We start from the raw sequence: 12,437 nt of genomic DNA on the forward strand, positions 1-12,437 counted from the left end.
TGGTTAATGATCATCATGTGACTGATGCAAGCCAGGTCCTTTTATTTAGTAAAATGTGATTAATAGTAAAATATTATTGTGGAGGGGAACAGACAGGACTCCTCAAACACACACACATTAAAAAACAACATTTAAAAAGAAAAAAAAATTGCCTCAACAAAATGGCACTTTGGGCACCCACCAGGAAAGGGGCGGGTGCTCAAACCCCTTCCGTTTTGAAGAAAGACTGGGTTTGTGCTGCTGGATTATCATCTTTAGGTTGGTGTTTAAGTGGATCAGAAAGTGTGGAACAACCTTTAAGACTTCAGTGAGAGAATTTTGTTTTTAAAGCACAAAAAAACAACAAATGTTCAAGTTACATCAACCCAACAAAACCATTCTCTGGCATTAACATCAGCACAATAACTATTTGCTTCGAGCTTCATGCCTCCAGTAGGTGTAAAGTGCGGGTGGCTCATTTTAGTCCACTAGTAATCTTAGCTGTAAGGGAAAACAGTTTGTGTGGAGAACAAAGGAGTGATATCCTTTGTTCTATTGGTACTATATGAAGTATAAAGTAACCCCTGAATATCACCAGAAGTCCCCAAAATACTGACCATTTCCAGGTTTGCAAATTGCAAATCCAAACAATGCAAAATTGTTCATTATCACAAAATATACAAAGTGTAAAGTACAAAAACTATGCAGTACAAATCTGTGAAGCAGAACTGTCGGCTTGCACACTTTTCCTCAGTTCAAAACCGCTTATATACTGTGTTTAATACTGTAACATTCACAAGAACCAGACGGTTGGGTCTCAGTTTGTCCATTTATTCGGCACATAAGCAAGAGGATTGCTAACTCAGGGGAGAGCGCCCTCGTACTACACCTCTCTTCAGCCTGGCACACACTTACACACAGAACAACCAGGTCCCCCCTCCCCTTCCTGAACACCACCCTCCCTACTTCCTGCAGCACAACCAAACATGAATCTTAAAGGAACAACAACAGTGTGCAGAGATAACCAACATGTCACTGTACAATAACACTTAACCATCGTTACACTGCCCCCCCAGCAATAAGTTCCTCGTCCCCGAGGGAACGACACAGTCTCTGAGGCGGGGTGGTAGCCTACGTTCCCTCCTTGACCTCCTGAGCCCCTGAGGTGGACGCGGAGCTTCGGGGCTTTGGGGTGAAGAGTCCGAGGGAGGGGAACGCAGCGCCGGTCGGGGGCCCCTCTGAGCAGGGTCATGGACGCTCTGTACACGTCCCTCTGGAAAGGAGGGGAGGGACTGCCCTCTGTAGGGGGCCATCCGGTCTCTGTGCAGCGCTACTATCCTCCCCCTAGGAGGCAACTGCACCCTGTAAACAACCTCCCCCACTCGCTCTAGGGCGCTGCAAGGCCCCACCCAGCTGCTATCCAGTTTAGGACACCGTCCCTTCTTCCTCTTTGGGCTGTAGACCCACACCAGCTCCCCAGCACGGAAGTGCCTCCCCTTAGTGGTGATGTCGTAATTCCTCTTTTGGCGCAGGCCTGCCTTCGCCAGCTGCTCTCAGGCGTAGGAATGTGCAGAATCCAGCCGGTCCTGCAGCTTCCTTGCGTAGTCCCGGCCCGGTGGTGTCTCTGGCGCGTCCGGGGGCTTCCCAAAAGTCAACTCTGCAGGAGTTCTCAGCTCCCTCCCTAACATGAGCAGGGCAGGCGTACATTGGGTGGAGTCCTGCACTGCCGACCTGTAGGCCATGAGGGTAAGGGGAAGATGGTAATCCCAGTCCCGTTGGTGTTCTGAGGTAAGGATGGCTAGCTGCTGGGCCAGCGTCCTGTTAAACCTTTCCACCAGCCCATCGCTTTGGGGGTGAAGTGGGGTGGTGCGGGTCTTCTTAATCCCAAGGCGTTCACACATGGCAGCAAATACCTTGGACTCAAAGTTACGCCCCTGGTCACTGTGGAGGGTCTCTGCTGTTCCAAAGCGGCTGAACATCCCCTCCACTAATACATCAGCGACAGTCTCAGCCTCCTGATCTGGGATGGCGTATGCTTCCGGCCACTTGGTAAAATAGTCCATGGCCACAAGAACATAGCGGTTTCCTCTGTCTGTGCGAGGAAATGGGCCCATGACGTCCACAGCTACTCGCTCCATTGGGGCTCCTGCTGGTTGCTGCTGAAGCTGAGCCCGGGACTGGTCCTGTGGCCCTTTGTGTGAGGAACATGCATCACAGCTGCGGCAAAAGTCCTCCACATCCCTCCGCTGTTGACCCCAGTAATAGCCCTGGCGGAAGCGGCGGAGAGTCTTGGAGACCCCAAAGTGGCCGGAGCCAGTGCTCCCATGGCAGGCTTCCAGCACAGCTGGCCTCAGCGACCTTGGCACCACAACCTGCCACCTCTCCTCCCCCGTGGCAGGATCCTTCCAGGCACGCTCCAACACCCCCTCCTTCAGCCTGAGAGCTGCAAACTTGGCCCATAGCCCCCTGGTACAGATGGAAAACCCAGTGACCTCATCCCAAAGGGGTTGCTCCCCCTTCTCCAGCCACTGCAGGACCGGCAGCAGGTCCGTGTCTTGTTCCTGCCGTGCCCTCCACTCCGCTGCATCCACCACCAGAAGAGCCCTGCAGGCGAGCTGTGCTGCTCCGTCTATTGTCGTGAGTTCCCGCTCTATTTCCTCTCGTTTCTCACAGTAACGGCAGCCAGCTGCAGCACATGGGCAGCGAGAGAGGGCGTCTGCGTTAGAATGGTGCGTCCCTGCTCTGTGCTCCACAGTGAAATTGAAGGCTTGGAGCTCCTCCAGCCAGCGAGCCACCTGTCCCTCTGGCTCCCTGAAAGACATCAGCCACTGAAGGGCAGCATGATCAGTAAAGATAACAAATGCTGTGCCGCACAGGTAGTACTTAAAGTGTCTCACCCCCGCCACCACAGCCAACAGCTCTCATCGTGTGACACAGTAGCGCCGCTCACTCCTGTTCAGGACCCGGCTGAAGTACGCCACCACCTTCTCCCCTTCCGGCCCAACCTGCGACAACACCGCTCCCAGCCCCACATTACTTGCGTCAGTGTCCAGGACAAAAGGCAGGGCGGGGTCAGGGGGGGCAAGGACTGGGGACTCTGTCAGCGATCTGCGGAGGGTGTCGAACGCCTGCTGACAGTCCCGGGTCCAGATGAAGTCACGGTCCTTCTGTAGCAGGTGGAAGAGTGGTGCGGCTATGGAGGAAAAGCCCTTCACAAACCTCCTGTAATAAGACGCCAGTCCTAGGAAGCTTTTGAGCTGTTTCTGGTCTGCTGGTGTGGACCACTCGATAATGGTGTGAATTTTTTCCTCCAACGTGCTGATGCCGTCACGACCCAGCTTGTGGCCCAGAAACTCCACCTCCCTCCTCATGAAGTGGCACTTGTCGGGATGCAGCTTCAGGCCTGCAGCCGCCACCCTCTCCAACACTTGTCTCAGGGCATCCAGGGTAGCATCAAAGGAGCTCCCGTGCACTAGAAGATCATCCAGGTAAACCAGACACTGTTGCCGTGGGACGCCAGCCAGCACACTGTCCATAAGCCTCTCGAAGGTCGCGGGAGCGTTGCAAAGACCAAAGCTCAGGACTTTGAACTGCCATAGTCCCCTGTTAGTGCAGAAGGCTGTCTTCGGTCTGGATTCCGGGGACAGTGGCACCTGCCAGTAGCCACTCCGCAGGTCCAGGGTGGAGAACCAGGAGGACCCGGCTACTAAGTCGAGAGCCTCATCAATCCTGGGAAGGGGGTAATAGTCCTTCTTCGTCACTTTGTTGAGTGGTCTGTAGTCCACACAGAAACGCATCCTAGGACTTTTTTTCTTAGGCACCATCACCACCGCGGAGGCCCACGGGCTATCAGATGGCTCTATGATGCCCGCCTTCATCATTTCACACAACTCTCTGTCCGCAGCCTCCTGATGAGCCAGGGGCAGGCGGCGGGGGCGCACTTTAATAGGCTGGGCATCCCCGGTCTCAATGACGTGCTCTACCAAGTGTGTCAAGCCAACATCACTTTCTTTCAGGGCAAAAATGTCACTAAACTCTTTTAGTACCTGCCATAGACTCTCTTGCTGCTGTGGAGTCAGCCCCTCACAGTTCTTTGACCAGATACTCCTCACTGCTGAGAGCCTCTCCTCCTCCTCCTCCGCTCGCTGTTCTGCTGGCGGGTCTGCAGGGGTCTCTGCGGTGGAGGTGGACGCCGCGGCAGATGCTGTGCAAACCGGGGGAGGAATAAGCGGCACCTTCTTCCCATCAGGGAGTACGAGGAAGCCTTTGCCTAAGTCCAGTACACCACCAATGGCTCGTAAAAAATCCAGCCCAAGGATGCAGGCGTCCTGCACGTCAGCCACCCAGGCAGCATAAGACACACCAAGGTCCCCCACCTTGAACTGGAACACTCCTCTCCCTCTCATTGGGGCCAAATCACCGGTCACAGTCTTAAGTTGCACATTAGTCGGTTGCACAGCAGCTCCGGTTGGGACAACATCGGGTCGGACCAGCGTTGCATTGGACCCCGTGTCCAGCAGGGCCGTACAGGACACCCCCGCAATCGTCACTGGAACATGGCAAAAGCCGCCAACCTGGGTCCAGCCCACAGCGATGGCCGCACCGGGTGGAGGTGGCGGTGGTGTGGGGATGTCGTTCTCCCAGGCCCGTGTACTCCCGCCTACACGGGCCCGTGGGCGTTTCCCTGAACCGCTGCGAGCTTGGGGCACTGCCTGATGAGGTGTCCGACTTGTCCACTTCCCCAGCAGCTCTGTGGTCGGCGGTGTGGGCCAGCCCGAGGGGAAGGCGACTGCAGCGAAGCTGCCTGCACCAAACTGCACAGGCCCGCTGGCGTCTCCATCTGTTCCACAGGTGCTGACACAGCCCTCACCACGTGTGTGTCATCAGCGCCCCCAGAGGATCCTGCAAGCATCTCCCTCTCCAACGCTAGCTCCAGGGCTGCACTGAGTGTGGCCGGCCGAGCAAGCTGAGTTTGCATACGGAGCTCTTTAGGGCTCAGGGCCTGCAGGAACTGGTCCCGAGCTAACTCCGCCTGCACTGATGGTGGCATGCTGTCATACGCCCTCCGGCAAAGGCACTCGACTTCATGGGCCAAAATGCGGAGGGGCTCACCTGGCAATCTGCGTCTGTTGTGGAACTCCGACCTCAGCAGCACTGGTTGGTTATACTGCCCGAAGCGCCTCTGAAGTGCTCCGACCAGAGCATTATAATCTCCCCTCTGCTCCTCGGTCAGCAGCAGCAGGCATGCAGCTGCATCCTCACACAGGCACAAAGCCAATTGGAGAGCTTTATGTTCCTCCGACCAGCCAGCTGCAACAGCTAACAGCTCGAACTGTGCGATAAACACTTCCCATGGTGTCTTGCCGCTGAACTTAGGCGTTTTTATATTCGCTGCAGCTTGCTGGGCGCCGCCATGTTTGTTTACATCACGTGACGGCGCGCCAAGCGAGGTCGACTCCTTCCCGCCGGAATCGCGGCCGCTGTGCGAACAGTTCCCGAGCCTAGTCAAACCTGGGGAAAATCCAGCCTCGGCAGACAGCTGCAGCGCCGTTTCCCTCACTCCATGGGCGGGCAAGCGCGAACGAACCTCCCTCTCCTCCGTCTCCTTCTTAATCTTGCCCGGCAACATCCTCGTCTCGTAACGGCAAGCGTCGCTAGCAACAGGGTGTCGGGCGTTCTGGGGTTCTTTTTTCTTTCTTCACTTCTGACACCAATGTAACATTCACAAGAACCAGGCGGTTGGGTCTCAGTTTGTCCGTTTATTCGGCACATAAGCAAGAGGATTGCTAACTCAGGGGAGAGCGCCCTCGTACTACACCTCTCTTCAGCCTGGCACACACTTACACACAGAACAACCAGGTCCCCCCTCCCCTTCCTGAACACCACCCTCCCTACTTCCTGCAGCACAACCAAACATGAATCTTAAAGGAACAACAACAGTGTGCAGAGATAACCAACATGTCACTGTACAATAACACTTAACCATCGTTACAATACTGTATGAACTGGATAACGCTGTTTGATAGTCCCAGCCAGCATGAAAAGCATTAGCATCTCTTTAGGTCTGAACCTGGTGGCTTTCCTGGTGATTGTATTCTCCTACTCCAGTATGTTCTGCTCCATCTTTAAAACCGGCATCAATGCCACCGACTGGAGGAGCAGACTGCACAGAGATGTAGCTGTGGCCAGCAGGTTTTTCTTCATAGTGTTCTCTGATGCCCTCTGCTGGATTCCTATATTTTTGGTGAAAGTCCTCCCGCTGCTGGAGGTGGAGATACCTGGTAAGAAGTGAAACAGCTGCCTTATAGTATCTTAGAGGTTTTACATGGATTTTTAATATAGGTCACTGTGTTACTTTATAGAATAGTTTGCTGAAAAGCATCAGCACAGTTATATTTCTCTAAATGTCAATCGCTTGTGAAATGTTTCCTTCCTCAGGATACCATCTCCAGCTGGGTTGTCATCTTCATCCTCCCCATCAACAGTGCCTTCAACCCCATCCTGTACACCTTGACCACCAGAGAGCAGGTGGAAGTTTTACTCTGTCACTGGCAGAGGAGACATACCGTATTTTCACGACCATAAGGCGCACTGTGCTAAAAGGCGCAGTCTCAGTTATGTGTGCCCTTACTGTATTTAACACACACATAAGGCGCACTGGACCATAGGGCGCATACAAGTACCGTATGCGTATTTAAAAATAAAGCGGGAGCAAACCTGAATTCGGTACCTTACTCACATTTCTATTGCCGGTAATCGTCATCATCAACAACACACAAGCATACAAGTGTGCATATTTAAAAATAAAGCAGGAGCAAAACAAAGTTTGGTACTCACATTTTTATCATCAATCAAACCCATCGAAGTCCTCATCCTCTGTGTCTGAATTGAACAGCTGCGTTAAATCTCCATCAAACATGCCAGGTTCACTGTCTTCACCGTCAGAGTCACTTTCCGTGCCGTGCGGCTCCTCGGAAACGATGCTGGCTTTTGCGAAAGCTCGAACAACAGTGCCAGCAGACATGTTAGCCCAAGCATCTACAATCCATTGGCAAATTGTGGCGTAACTCGCCCGGCGCTGCCTTCCACTCTTAGTGAAACTGTGGTCTCCACCGGTCATCCATCGCTCCCAGGCCGCTCGCAGCCTTACTTTGAACGGGCGGTTCACACCGATGTCCAGCGGTTGGAGTTCCTTTGTCAGGCCTCCCGGAATGACAGCAAGCTCACAGTTCATTTGCTTCACAAGTTTTTTCACATCGGCTGTGAGATGGGCACGCATAGAGTCACAGATCAACAGCAATGGTGATGCGTGGAAAAAACCACCTGGTCTCCTTACATACACCTCCCTCAGCCAGTCTTTAATCATTTCCTCATCCATCCAGCCCTTTTCATTTGCCTTAATGATGATTTCTGCTGGAAACTTCTCTTTAGGCAAAGTCTTTCGCTTAAAAATCACCATAGGCGGCAGTTTCTGTCCATTAGCATGGCAGCCAAGCACAACAGTAAAAGAAGACTTTTCATACCCCGTTGTGCGTATCGCTACCGTGCTGGTCCCCTTCTTCTCCACAGTGTGACTCACCGGGATGTCAAAAGTGAGCGGGACCTCGTCCATGTTTGTGATGTGGCTGGGCTGGATGTTTTTGTCGCCGATGTGTTTGCTGCAGTAGGAGCGGAAGATGGCCAGCTTTTCCTTATAATCCGCTGGAAGTTGCTGCGCTACCGTAGTCCTGGTCCGGATGGAAAAATGGCACCGTTTCATAAAATGAAAGCACCAAGACGGACCTCCTTGGAAATGTTCAATGTTCATCTCTTCAGCTAGTGAAACTGCTTTTAGCCGAATGGTGACCGTCGAAACGCTTCTCCCGCTCGCTCTTTGCTCGATGATCCACCGCTCGAGTCTTTCCTCCAACTCGAGCCACCTCGCCTTATGTCCGCGGAAACTCAGCTGCGTTTTCTTGACCTGCCGGAGCTTGTTTTCCAGCTTCCTCCATTTGCGAACCATCGATTCGTTAATCTTAAATTCTCTCGCCGCTGCTCGATTTCCATGTTCCTCCGCGTAGCTGATGGCCTTCAGTTTAAACTGTGCTTCGTAAGCGTGTCTCTTTGCCATTTTCAGGGTTGTTAAAACAACGATGTCCTGCATAATGCACATACCTGTTCTTTTATACAGGTATGTGCGATTGTCCCGGTATATACGATCAACGCCCACACTTCACCCTTTAACGTTCTCATGGTGTTCTCTACTACGTCCTCCTTACAACACATAGGGCGCACCGCGCTATAGGGCGCGCCGCACTTTTTGAAGAAAATCTAAGACTTTTAAGTGCGCCTTATGGTCGTGAAAATACGGTACATTAAAGAAAGACGGCAAAAGCCTTACCTCGTCCAGATCTTTATGGCGACGTCACAGGGTCTGTGCTACCAGCCACCCGTTTACCTCCAGCAGGTGTCACTTATAAGCACAGAACCTCGCTATGCCTGATGATGTATTTGTAGAGATACAGCATTTTGTAAGCTACTTTTTATTGTTTTACTCCATCTTTAAGAACAAAGTGTGCTTCAACAAGACTTTAACAGACTTTTGCTTGGAAATAATTAGCAGTCACTGTGCCGTCTCATCGCGCTCTGACATTTATAAAATGTGATGACAACCCCAGAAACAAACACCAACCACCCTCAGCAGATGACTGTCTCATCATACCGTTCAAGCTACGTGTTGACTTTATATTTGCAATGAAATTTGAAATGAAACCATTTCCATTTATTCACTTACGTTCCTCCTTCTTCATAAGGTGATACAGGTACATCCTGGAGAGTCACGTAGAGGCAGACATCCACCACTGTTCACATTCACACTCACATCCAGGGTAGAATCACCAAATATCCTAAAATCAATATCTTTGGTCCCAAATAGTGGTTTTACAGCTTTTTTTCTACTGATAAAGACCTGGCTCCCCCCCCCTAATTTCCAGTGAAAACATAACTTTTCCTGGAAATTAACAAAAACCATCTTTTTTAATGTCTGGGCAATGAGCTACCTAAGCTTTTTATGTAATTTTACACATTTATTTCTTACTATCGAAGCCCCAAAAGTCATTCTGTCAGATTTCTTTTATTTATTAGCATTTCTTTATCATGTAGAAAGAGATGCACAATTTAAATTGCACTTCTTAGTAATCTGTTAAGATATAGGAGGGAATAAATGTGCAGTTAACTTCTTTAAACCGATAGAAAAGGGAGTTTCAGTTAAGATGAAAGTGAGCTATATGTGGCCCATGATGTAAAATGTGTTTTCTCATCCCTGCCTTAAAATTCCTTAAGTCAATCAAGAAAAGTGTTTAGATGACTCTTGTAAAATGCACACATAGATCCTAACCCATCACTGTGGTGAACTTTTTATGAAATTTAGAAGCTGTGGGACAAACACAGAGGGACTGGCAAATACCAGTGACACAATATTAATGAATCACATATTTTTATATACAGATAAGCTTTCCAATTAATCTCTCCCCACCTACTGGTTTCTTTGTCTTCTTGCCCTTTAATTCCTCCATCCCCATCACTTTTTGGGTGTTTATCAGCTTGTTTAACTGTCCTCATTATTCTTGCTTTCATGTCATATTCTTCCATTTACATGTACTGTATCTGCTTTGACTAGACTAATGTTGAAACTGAACCAATATGCTGCAGACTCTTTGTGCTATAGTCATGCTGAGAACTGCTCTGAACTCCTCATTTGACTGACTCCAACTGGATGAAAGCATTTTGTACACGCATGTCAGGTTACATGTAATTAACTAACTGACCAATGAGGAGACTGAATTGTGACACTCGAGACGTTGCAGCTGGACTTTTGCAGCTTTCTTTCATGTTTTGATGACTCTGATTTTTTCTATACCAGTCCACCAATGTACCTTTAAACAGCTGCTTTAACTTAGTGACAATCATTAAAGGTGGAGGAGTTTACACACTGAGGACATGAAAAAGGAAAGCTGCACAGATAAATAAAAATGGTTGCTTAATGCTTGCATACATTTCTCATTAATATGCCAAGCAATGGAATCCCAACAAGGCCCTTTTTTCCTGTTATGCTGTTTTGATGTGCATATGTTTACGTTTAGTGTATAAAATTCGGCACGGATCCTCCCGGTGTGAGTTGTGTGCTTTTATCAAGAATCCCTATTACCTGAAGTACTGCAGCAGATGGTTTGCTATAAAACACACACACACACACACACACACACACACACACACACACACACACACACACACACACACACACACACACACACACACACACACACATCAAAAAACAGCTCCTCAAAGCACAAATTATGACTCATATAACTTTTGCAGATCCAGGCTCACGTTAACAGTTTCTAACCGCATTCAGAAGTGTTTCTCTCTATCTGCAGTGACACCAAATTCTATTCCTTAATAGCGCCATATAAAAGACTTCTTATAACTACATTGGTTCTCGCTATGGGTAATACAAATTGTCCTCCTTGCAGATTTTTTTTTGTATTAAAAAATATTAATAAAAAGTATACGTGTTTAATACAAAAAATTATAAAAAATATTTAAAATAAATTGATTAGAAAAAAAAATTGTAATCAATTTAAATGAAGAATGAAGTAATACATTTATTCAATTTAAAAGCATAATAAGTAATGTTTTTTGTGTTGTATGTTGAGGACTTTGTATTTTTTGTATTTCTAGCTTCATTTTTGTTTTAGATGTTTTAGGTTGTATGGTTGATAGTGTAGCAAGATTACTTTTGTAAAAGACACTCTGTTATCAATGGGAGTTCTTGGTAAAAAAAAAAAAGGGTAATAATAATCATGATCCAAAAATGAAGGTGTTTCACCTCCATATTACAGGGAGTGCAGAATTATTAGGCAAATGAGTATTTTGTCCACATCATCCTCTTCATGCATGTTGTCTTACTCCAAGCTGTATAGGCTCGAAAGCCTACTACCAATTAAGCATATTAGGTGATGTGCATCTCTGTAATGAGAAGGGGTGTGGTCTAATGACATCAACACCCTATATCAGGTGTGCATAATTATTAGGCAACGTCCTTTCCTTTGGCAAAATGGGTCAAAAGAAGGACTTTACAGGCTCAGAAAAGTCAAAAATAGTGAGATATCTTGCAGAGGGATGCAGCAGTCTCAAAATTGCAAAGCTTCTGAAGCGTGATCATCAAACAATCAAGCGTTTCATTCAAAATAGTCAACAGGGTCGCAAGAAGCATGTGGAAAAACCAAGGCGCCAAATAACTGCCCATGAACTGAGAAAAGTCAAGCGTGCAGCTGCCAAGATGCCACTTGCCACCAGTTTGGCCATATTTCAGAGCTGCAACATCACTGGAGTGCCCAAAAGCACAAAGTGTGCAATACTCAGAGACATGGCCAAGGTAAGAAAGGCTGAAAGACGACCACCACTGAACAAGACACACAAGCTGAAACGTCAAGACTGGGCCAAGAAATATCTCAAGACTGATTTTTCTAAGGTTTTATGGACTGATGAAATGAGAGTGAGTCTTGATGGGCCAGATGGATGGGCCCGTGGCTGGATTGGTAAAGGGCAGAGAGCTCCAGTCCGACTCAGACGCCAGCAAGGTGGAGGTGGAGTACTGGTTTGGGCTGGTATCATCAAAGATGAGCTTGTGGGGCCTTTTCGGGTTGAGGATGGAGTCAAGCTCGACTCCCAGTCCTACTGCCAGTTTCTGGAAGACACCTTCTTCAAGCAGTGGTACAGGAAGAAGTCTGCATCCTTCAAGAAAAACATGATTTTCATGCAGGACAATGCTCCATCACACGCGTCCAAGTACTCCACAGCGTGGCTGGCAAGAAAGGGTATAAAAGAAGAAAAACTAATGACATGGCCTCCTTGTTCACCTGATCTGAACCCCATTGAGAACCTGTGGTCCATCATCAAATGTGAGATTTACAAGGAGGGAAAACAGTACACCTCTCTGAACAGTGTCTGGGAGGCTGTGGTTGCTGCTGCACGCAATGTTGATGGTGAACAGATCAAAACACTGACAGAATCCATGGACGGCAGGCTTTTGAGTGTCCTTGCAAAGAAAGGTGGCTATATTGGTCGCTGATTTGTTTTTGTTTTGTTTTTGAATGTCAGAAATGTATATTTGTGAATGTGGAGATGTTATATTGGTTTCACTGGTAAAAATAAATGATTGAAATGGGTATATATTTGTTTTTTGTTAAGTTGCCTAATAATTATGCACAGTAATAGTCACCTGCACACACAGATATCCCCCTAAAATAGCTAAAACTAAAAACAAACTAAAAACTACTTCCAAAACATTCAGCTTTGATATTAATGAGTTTTGTGGGTTCATTGAGAACATGGTTGTTGTTCAATAATAAAATTATTCCTCAAAAATACAACTTGCCTAATAATTCTGCACTCCCTGTAAAATCACACTTCGTGCA

The sequence above is a fragment of the Simochromis diagramma genome, unplaced genomic scaffold, assembly GCF_900408965.1.
Source record: "Simochromis diagramma unplaced genomic scaffold, fSimDia1.1 OVJJ01000321.1, whole genome shotgun sequence".
In the NCBI taxonomy this organism is placed as follows: Eukaryota; Metazoa; Chordata; class Actinopteri; order Cichliformes; family Cichlidae; genus Simochromis; species Simochromis diagramma.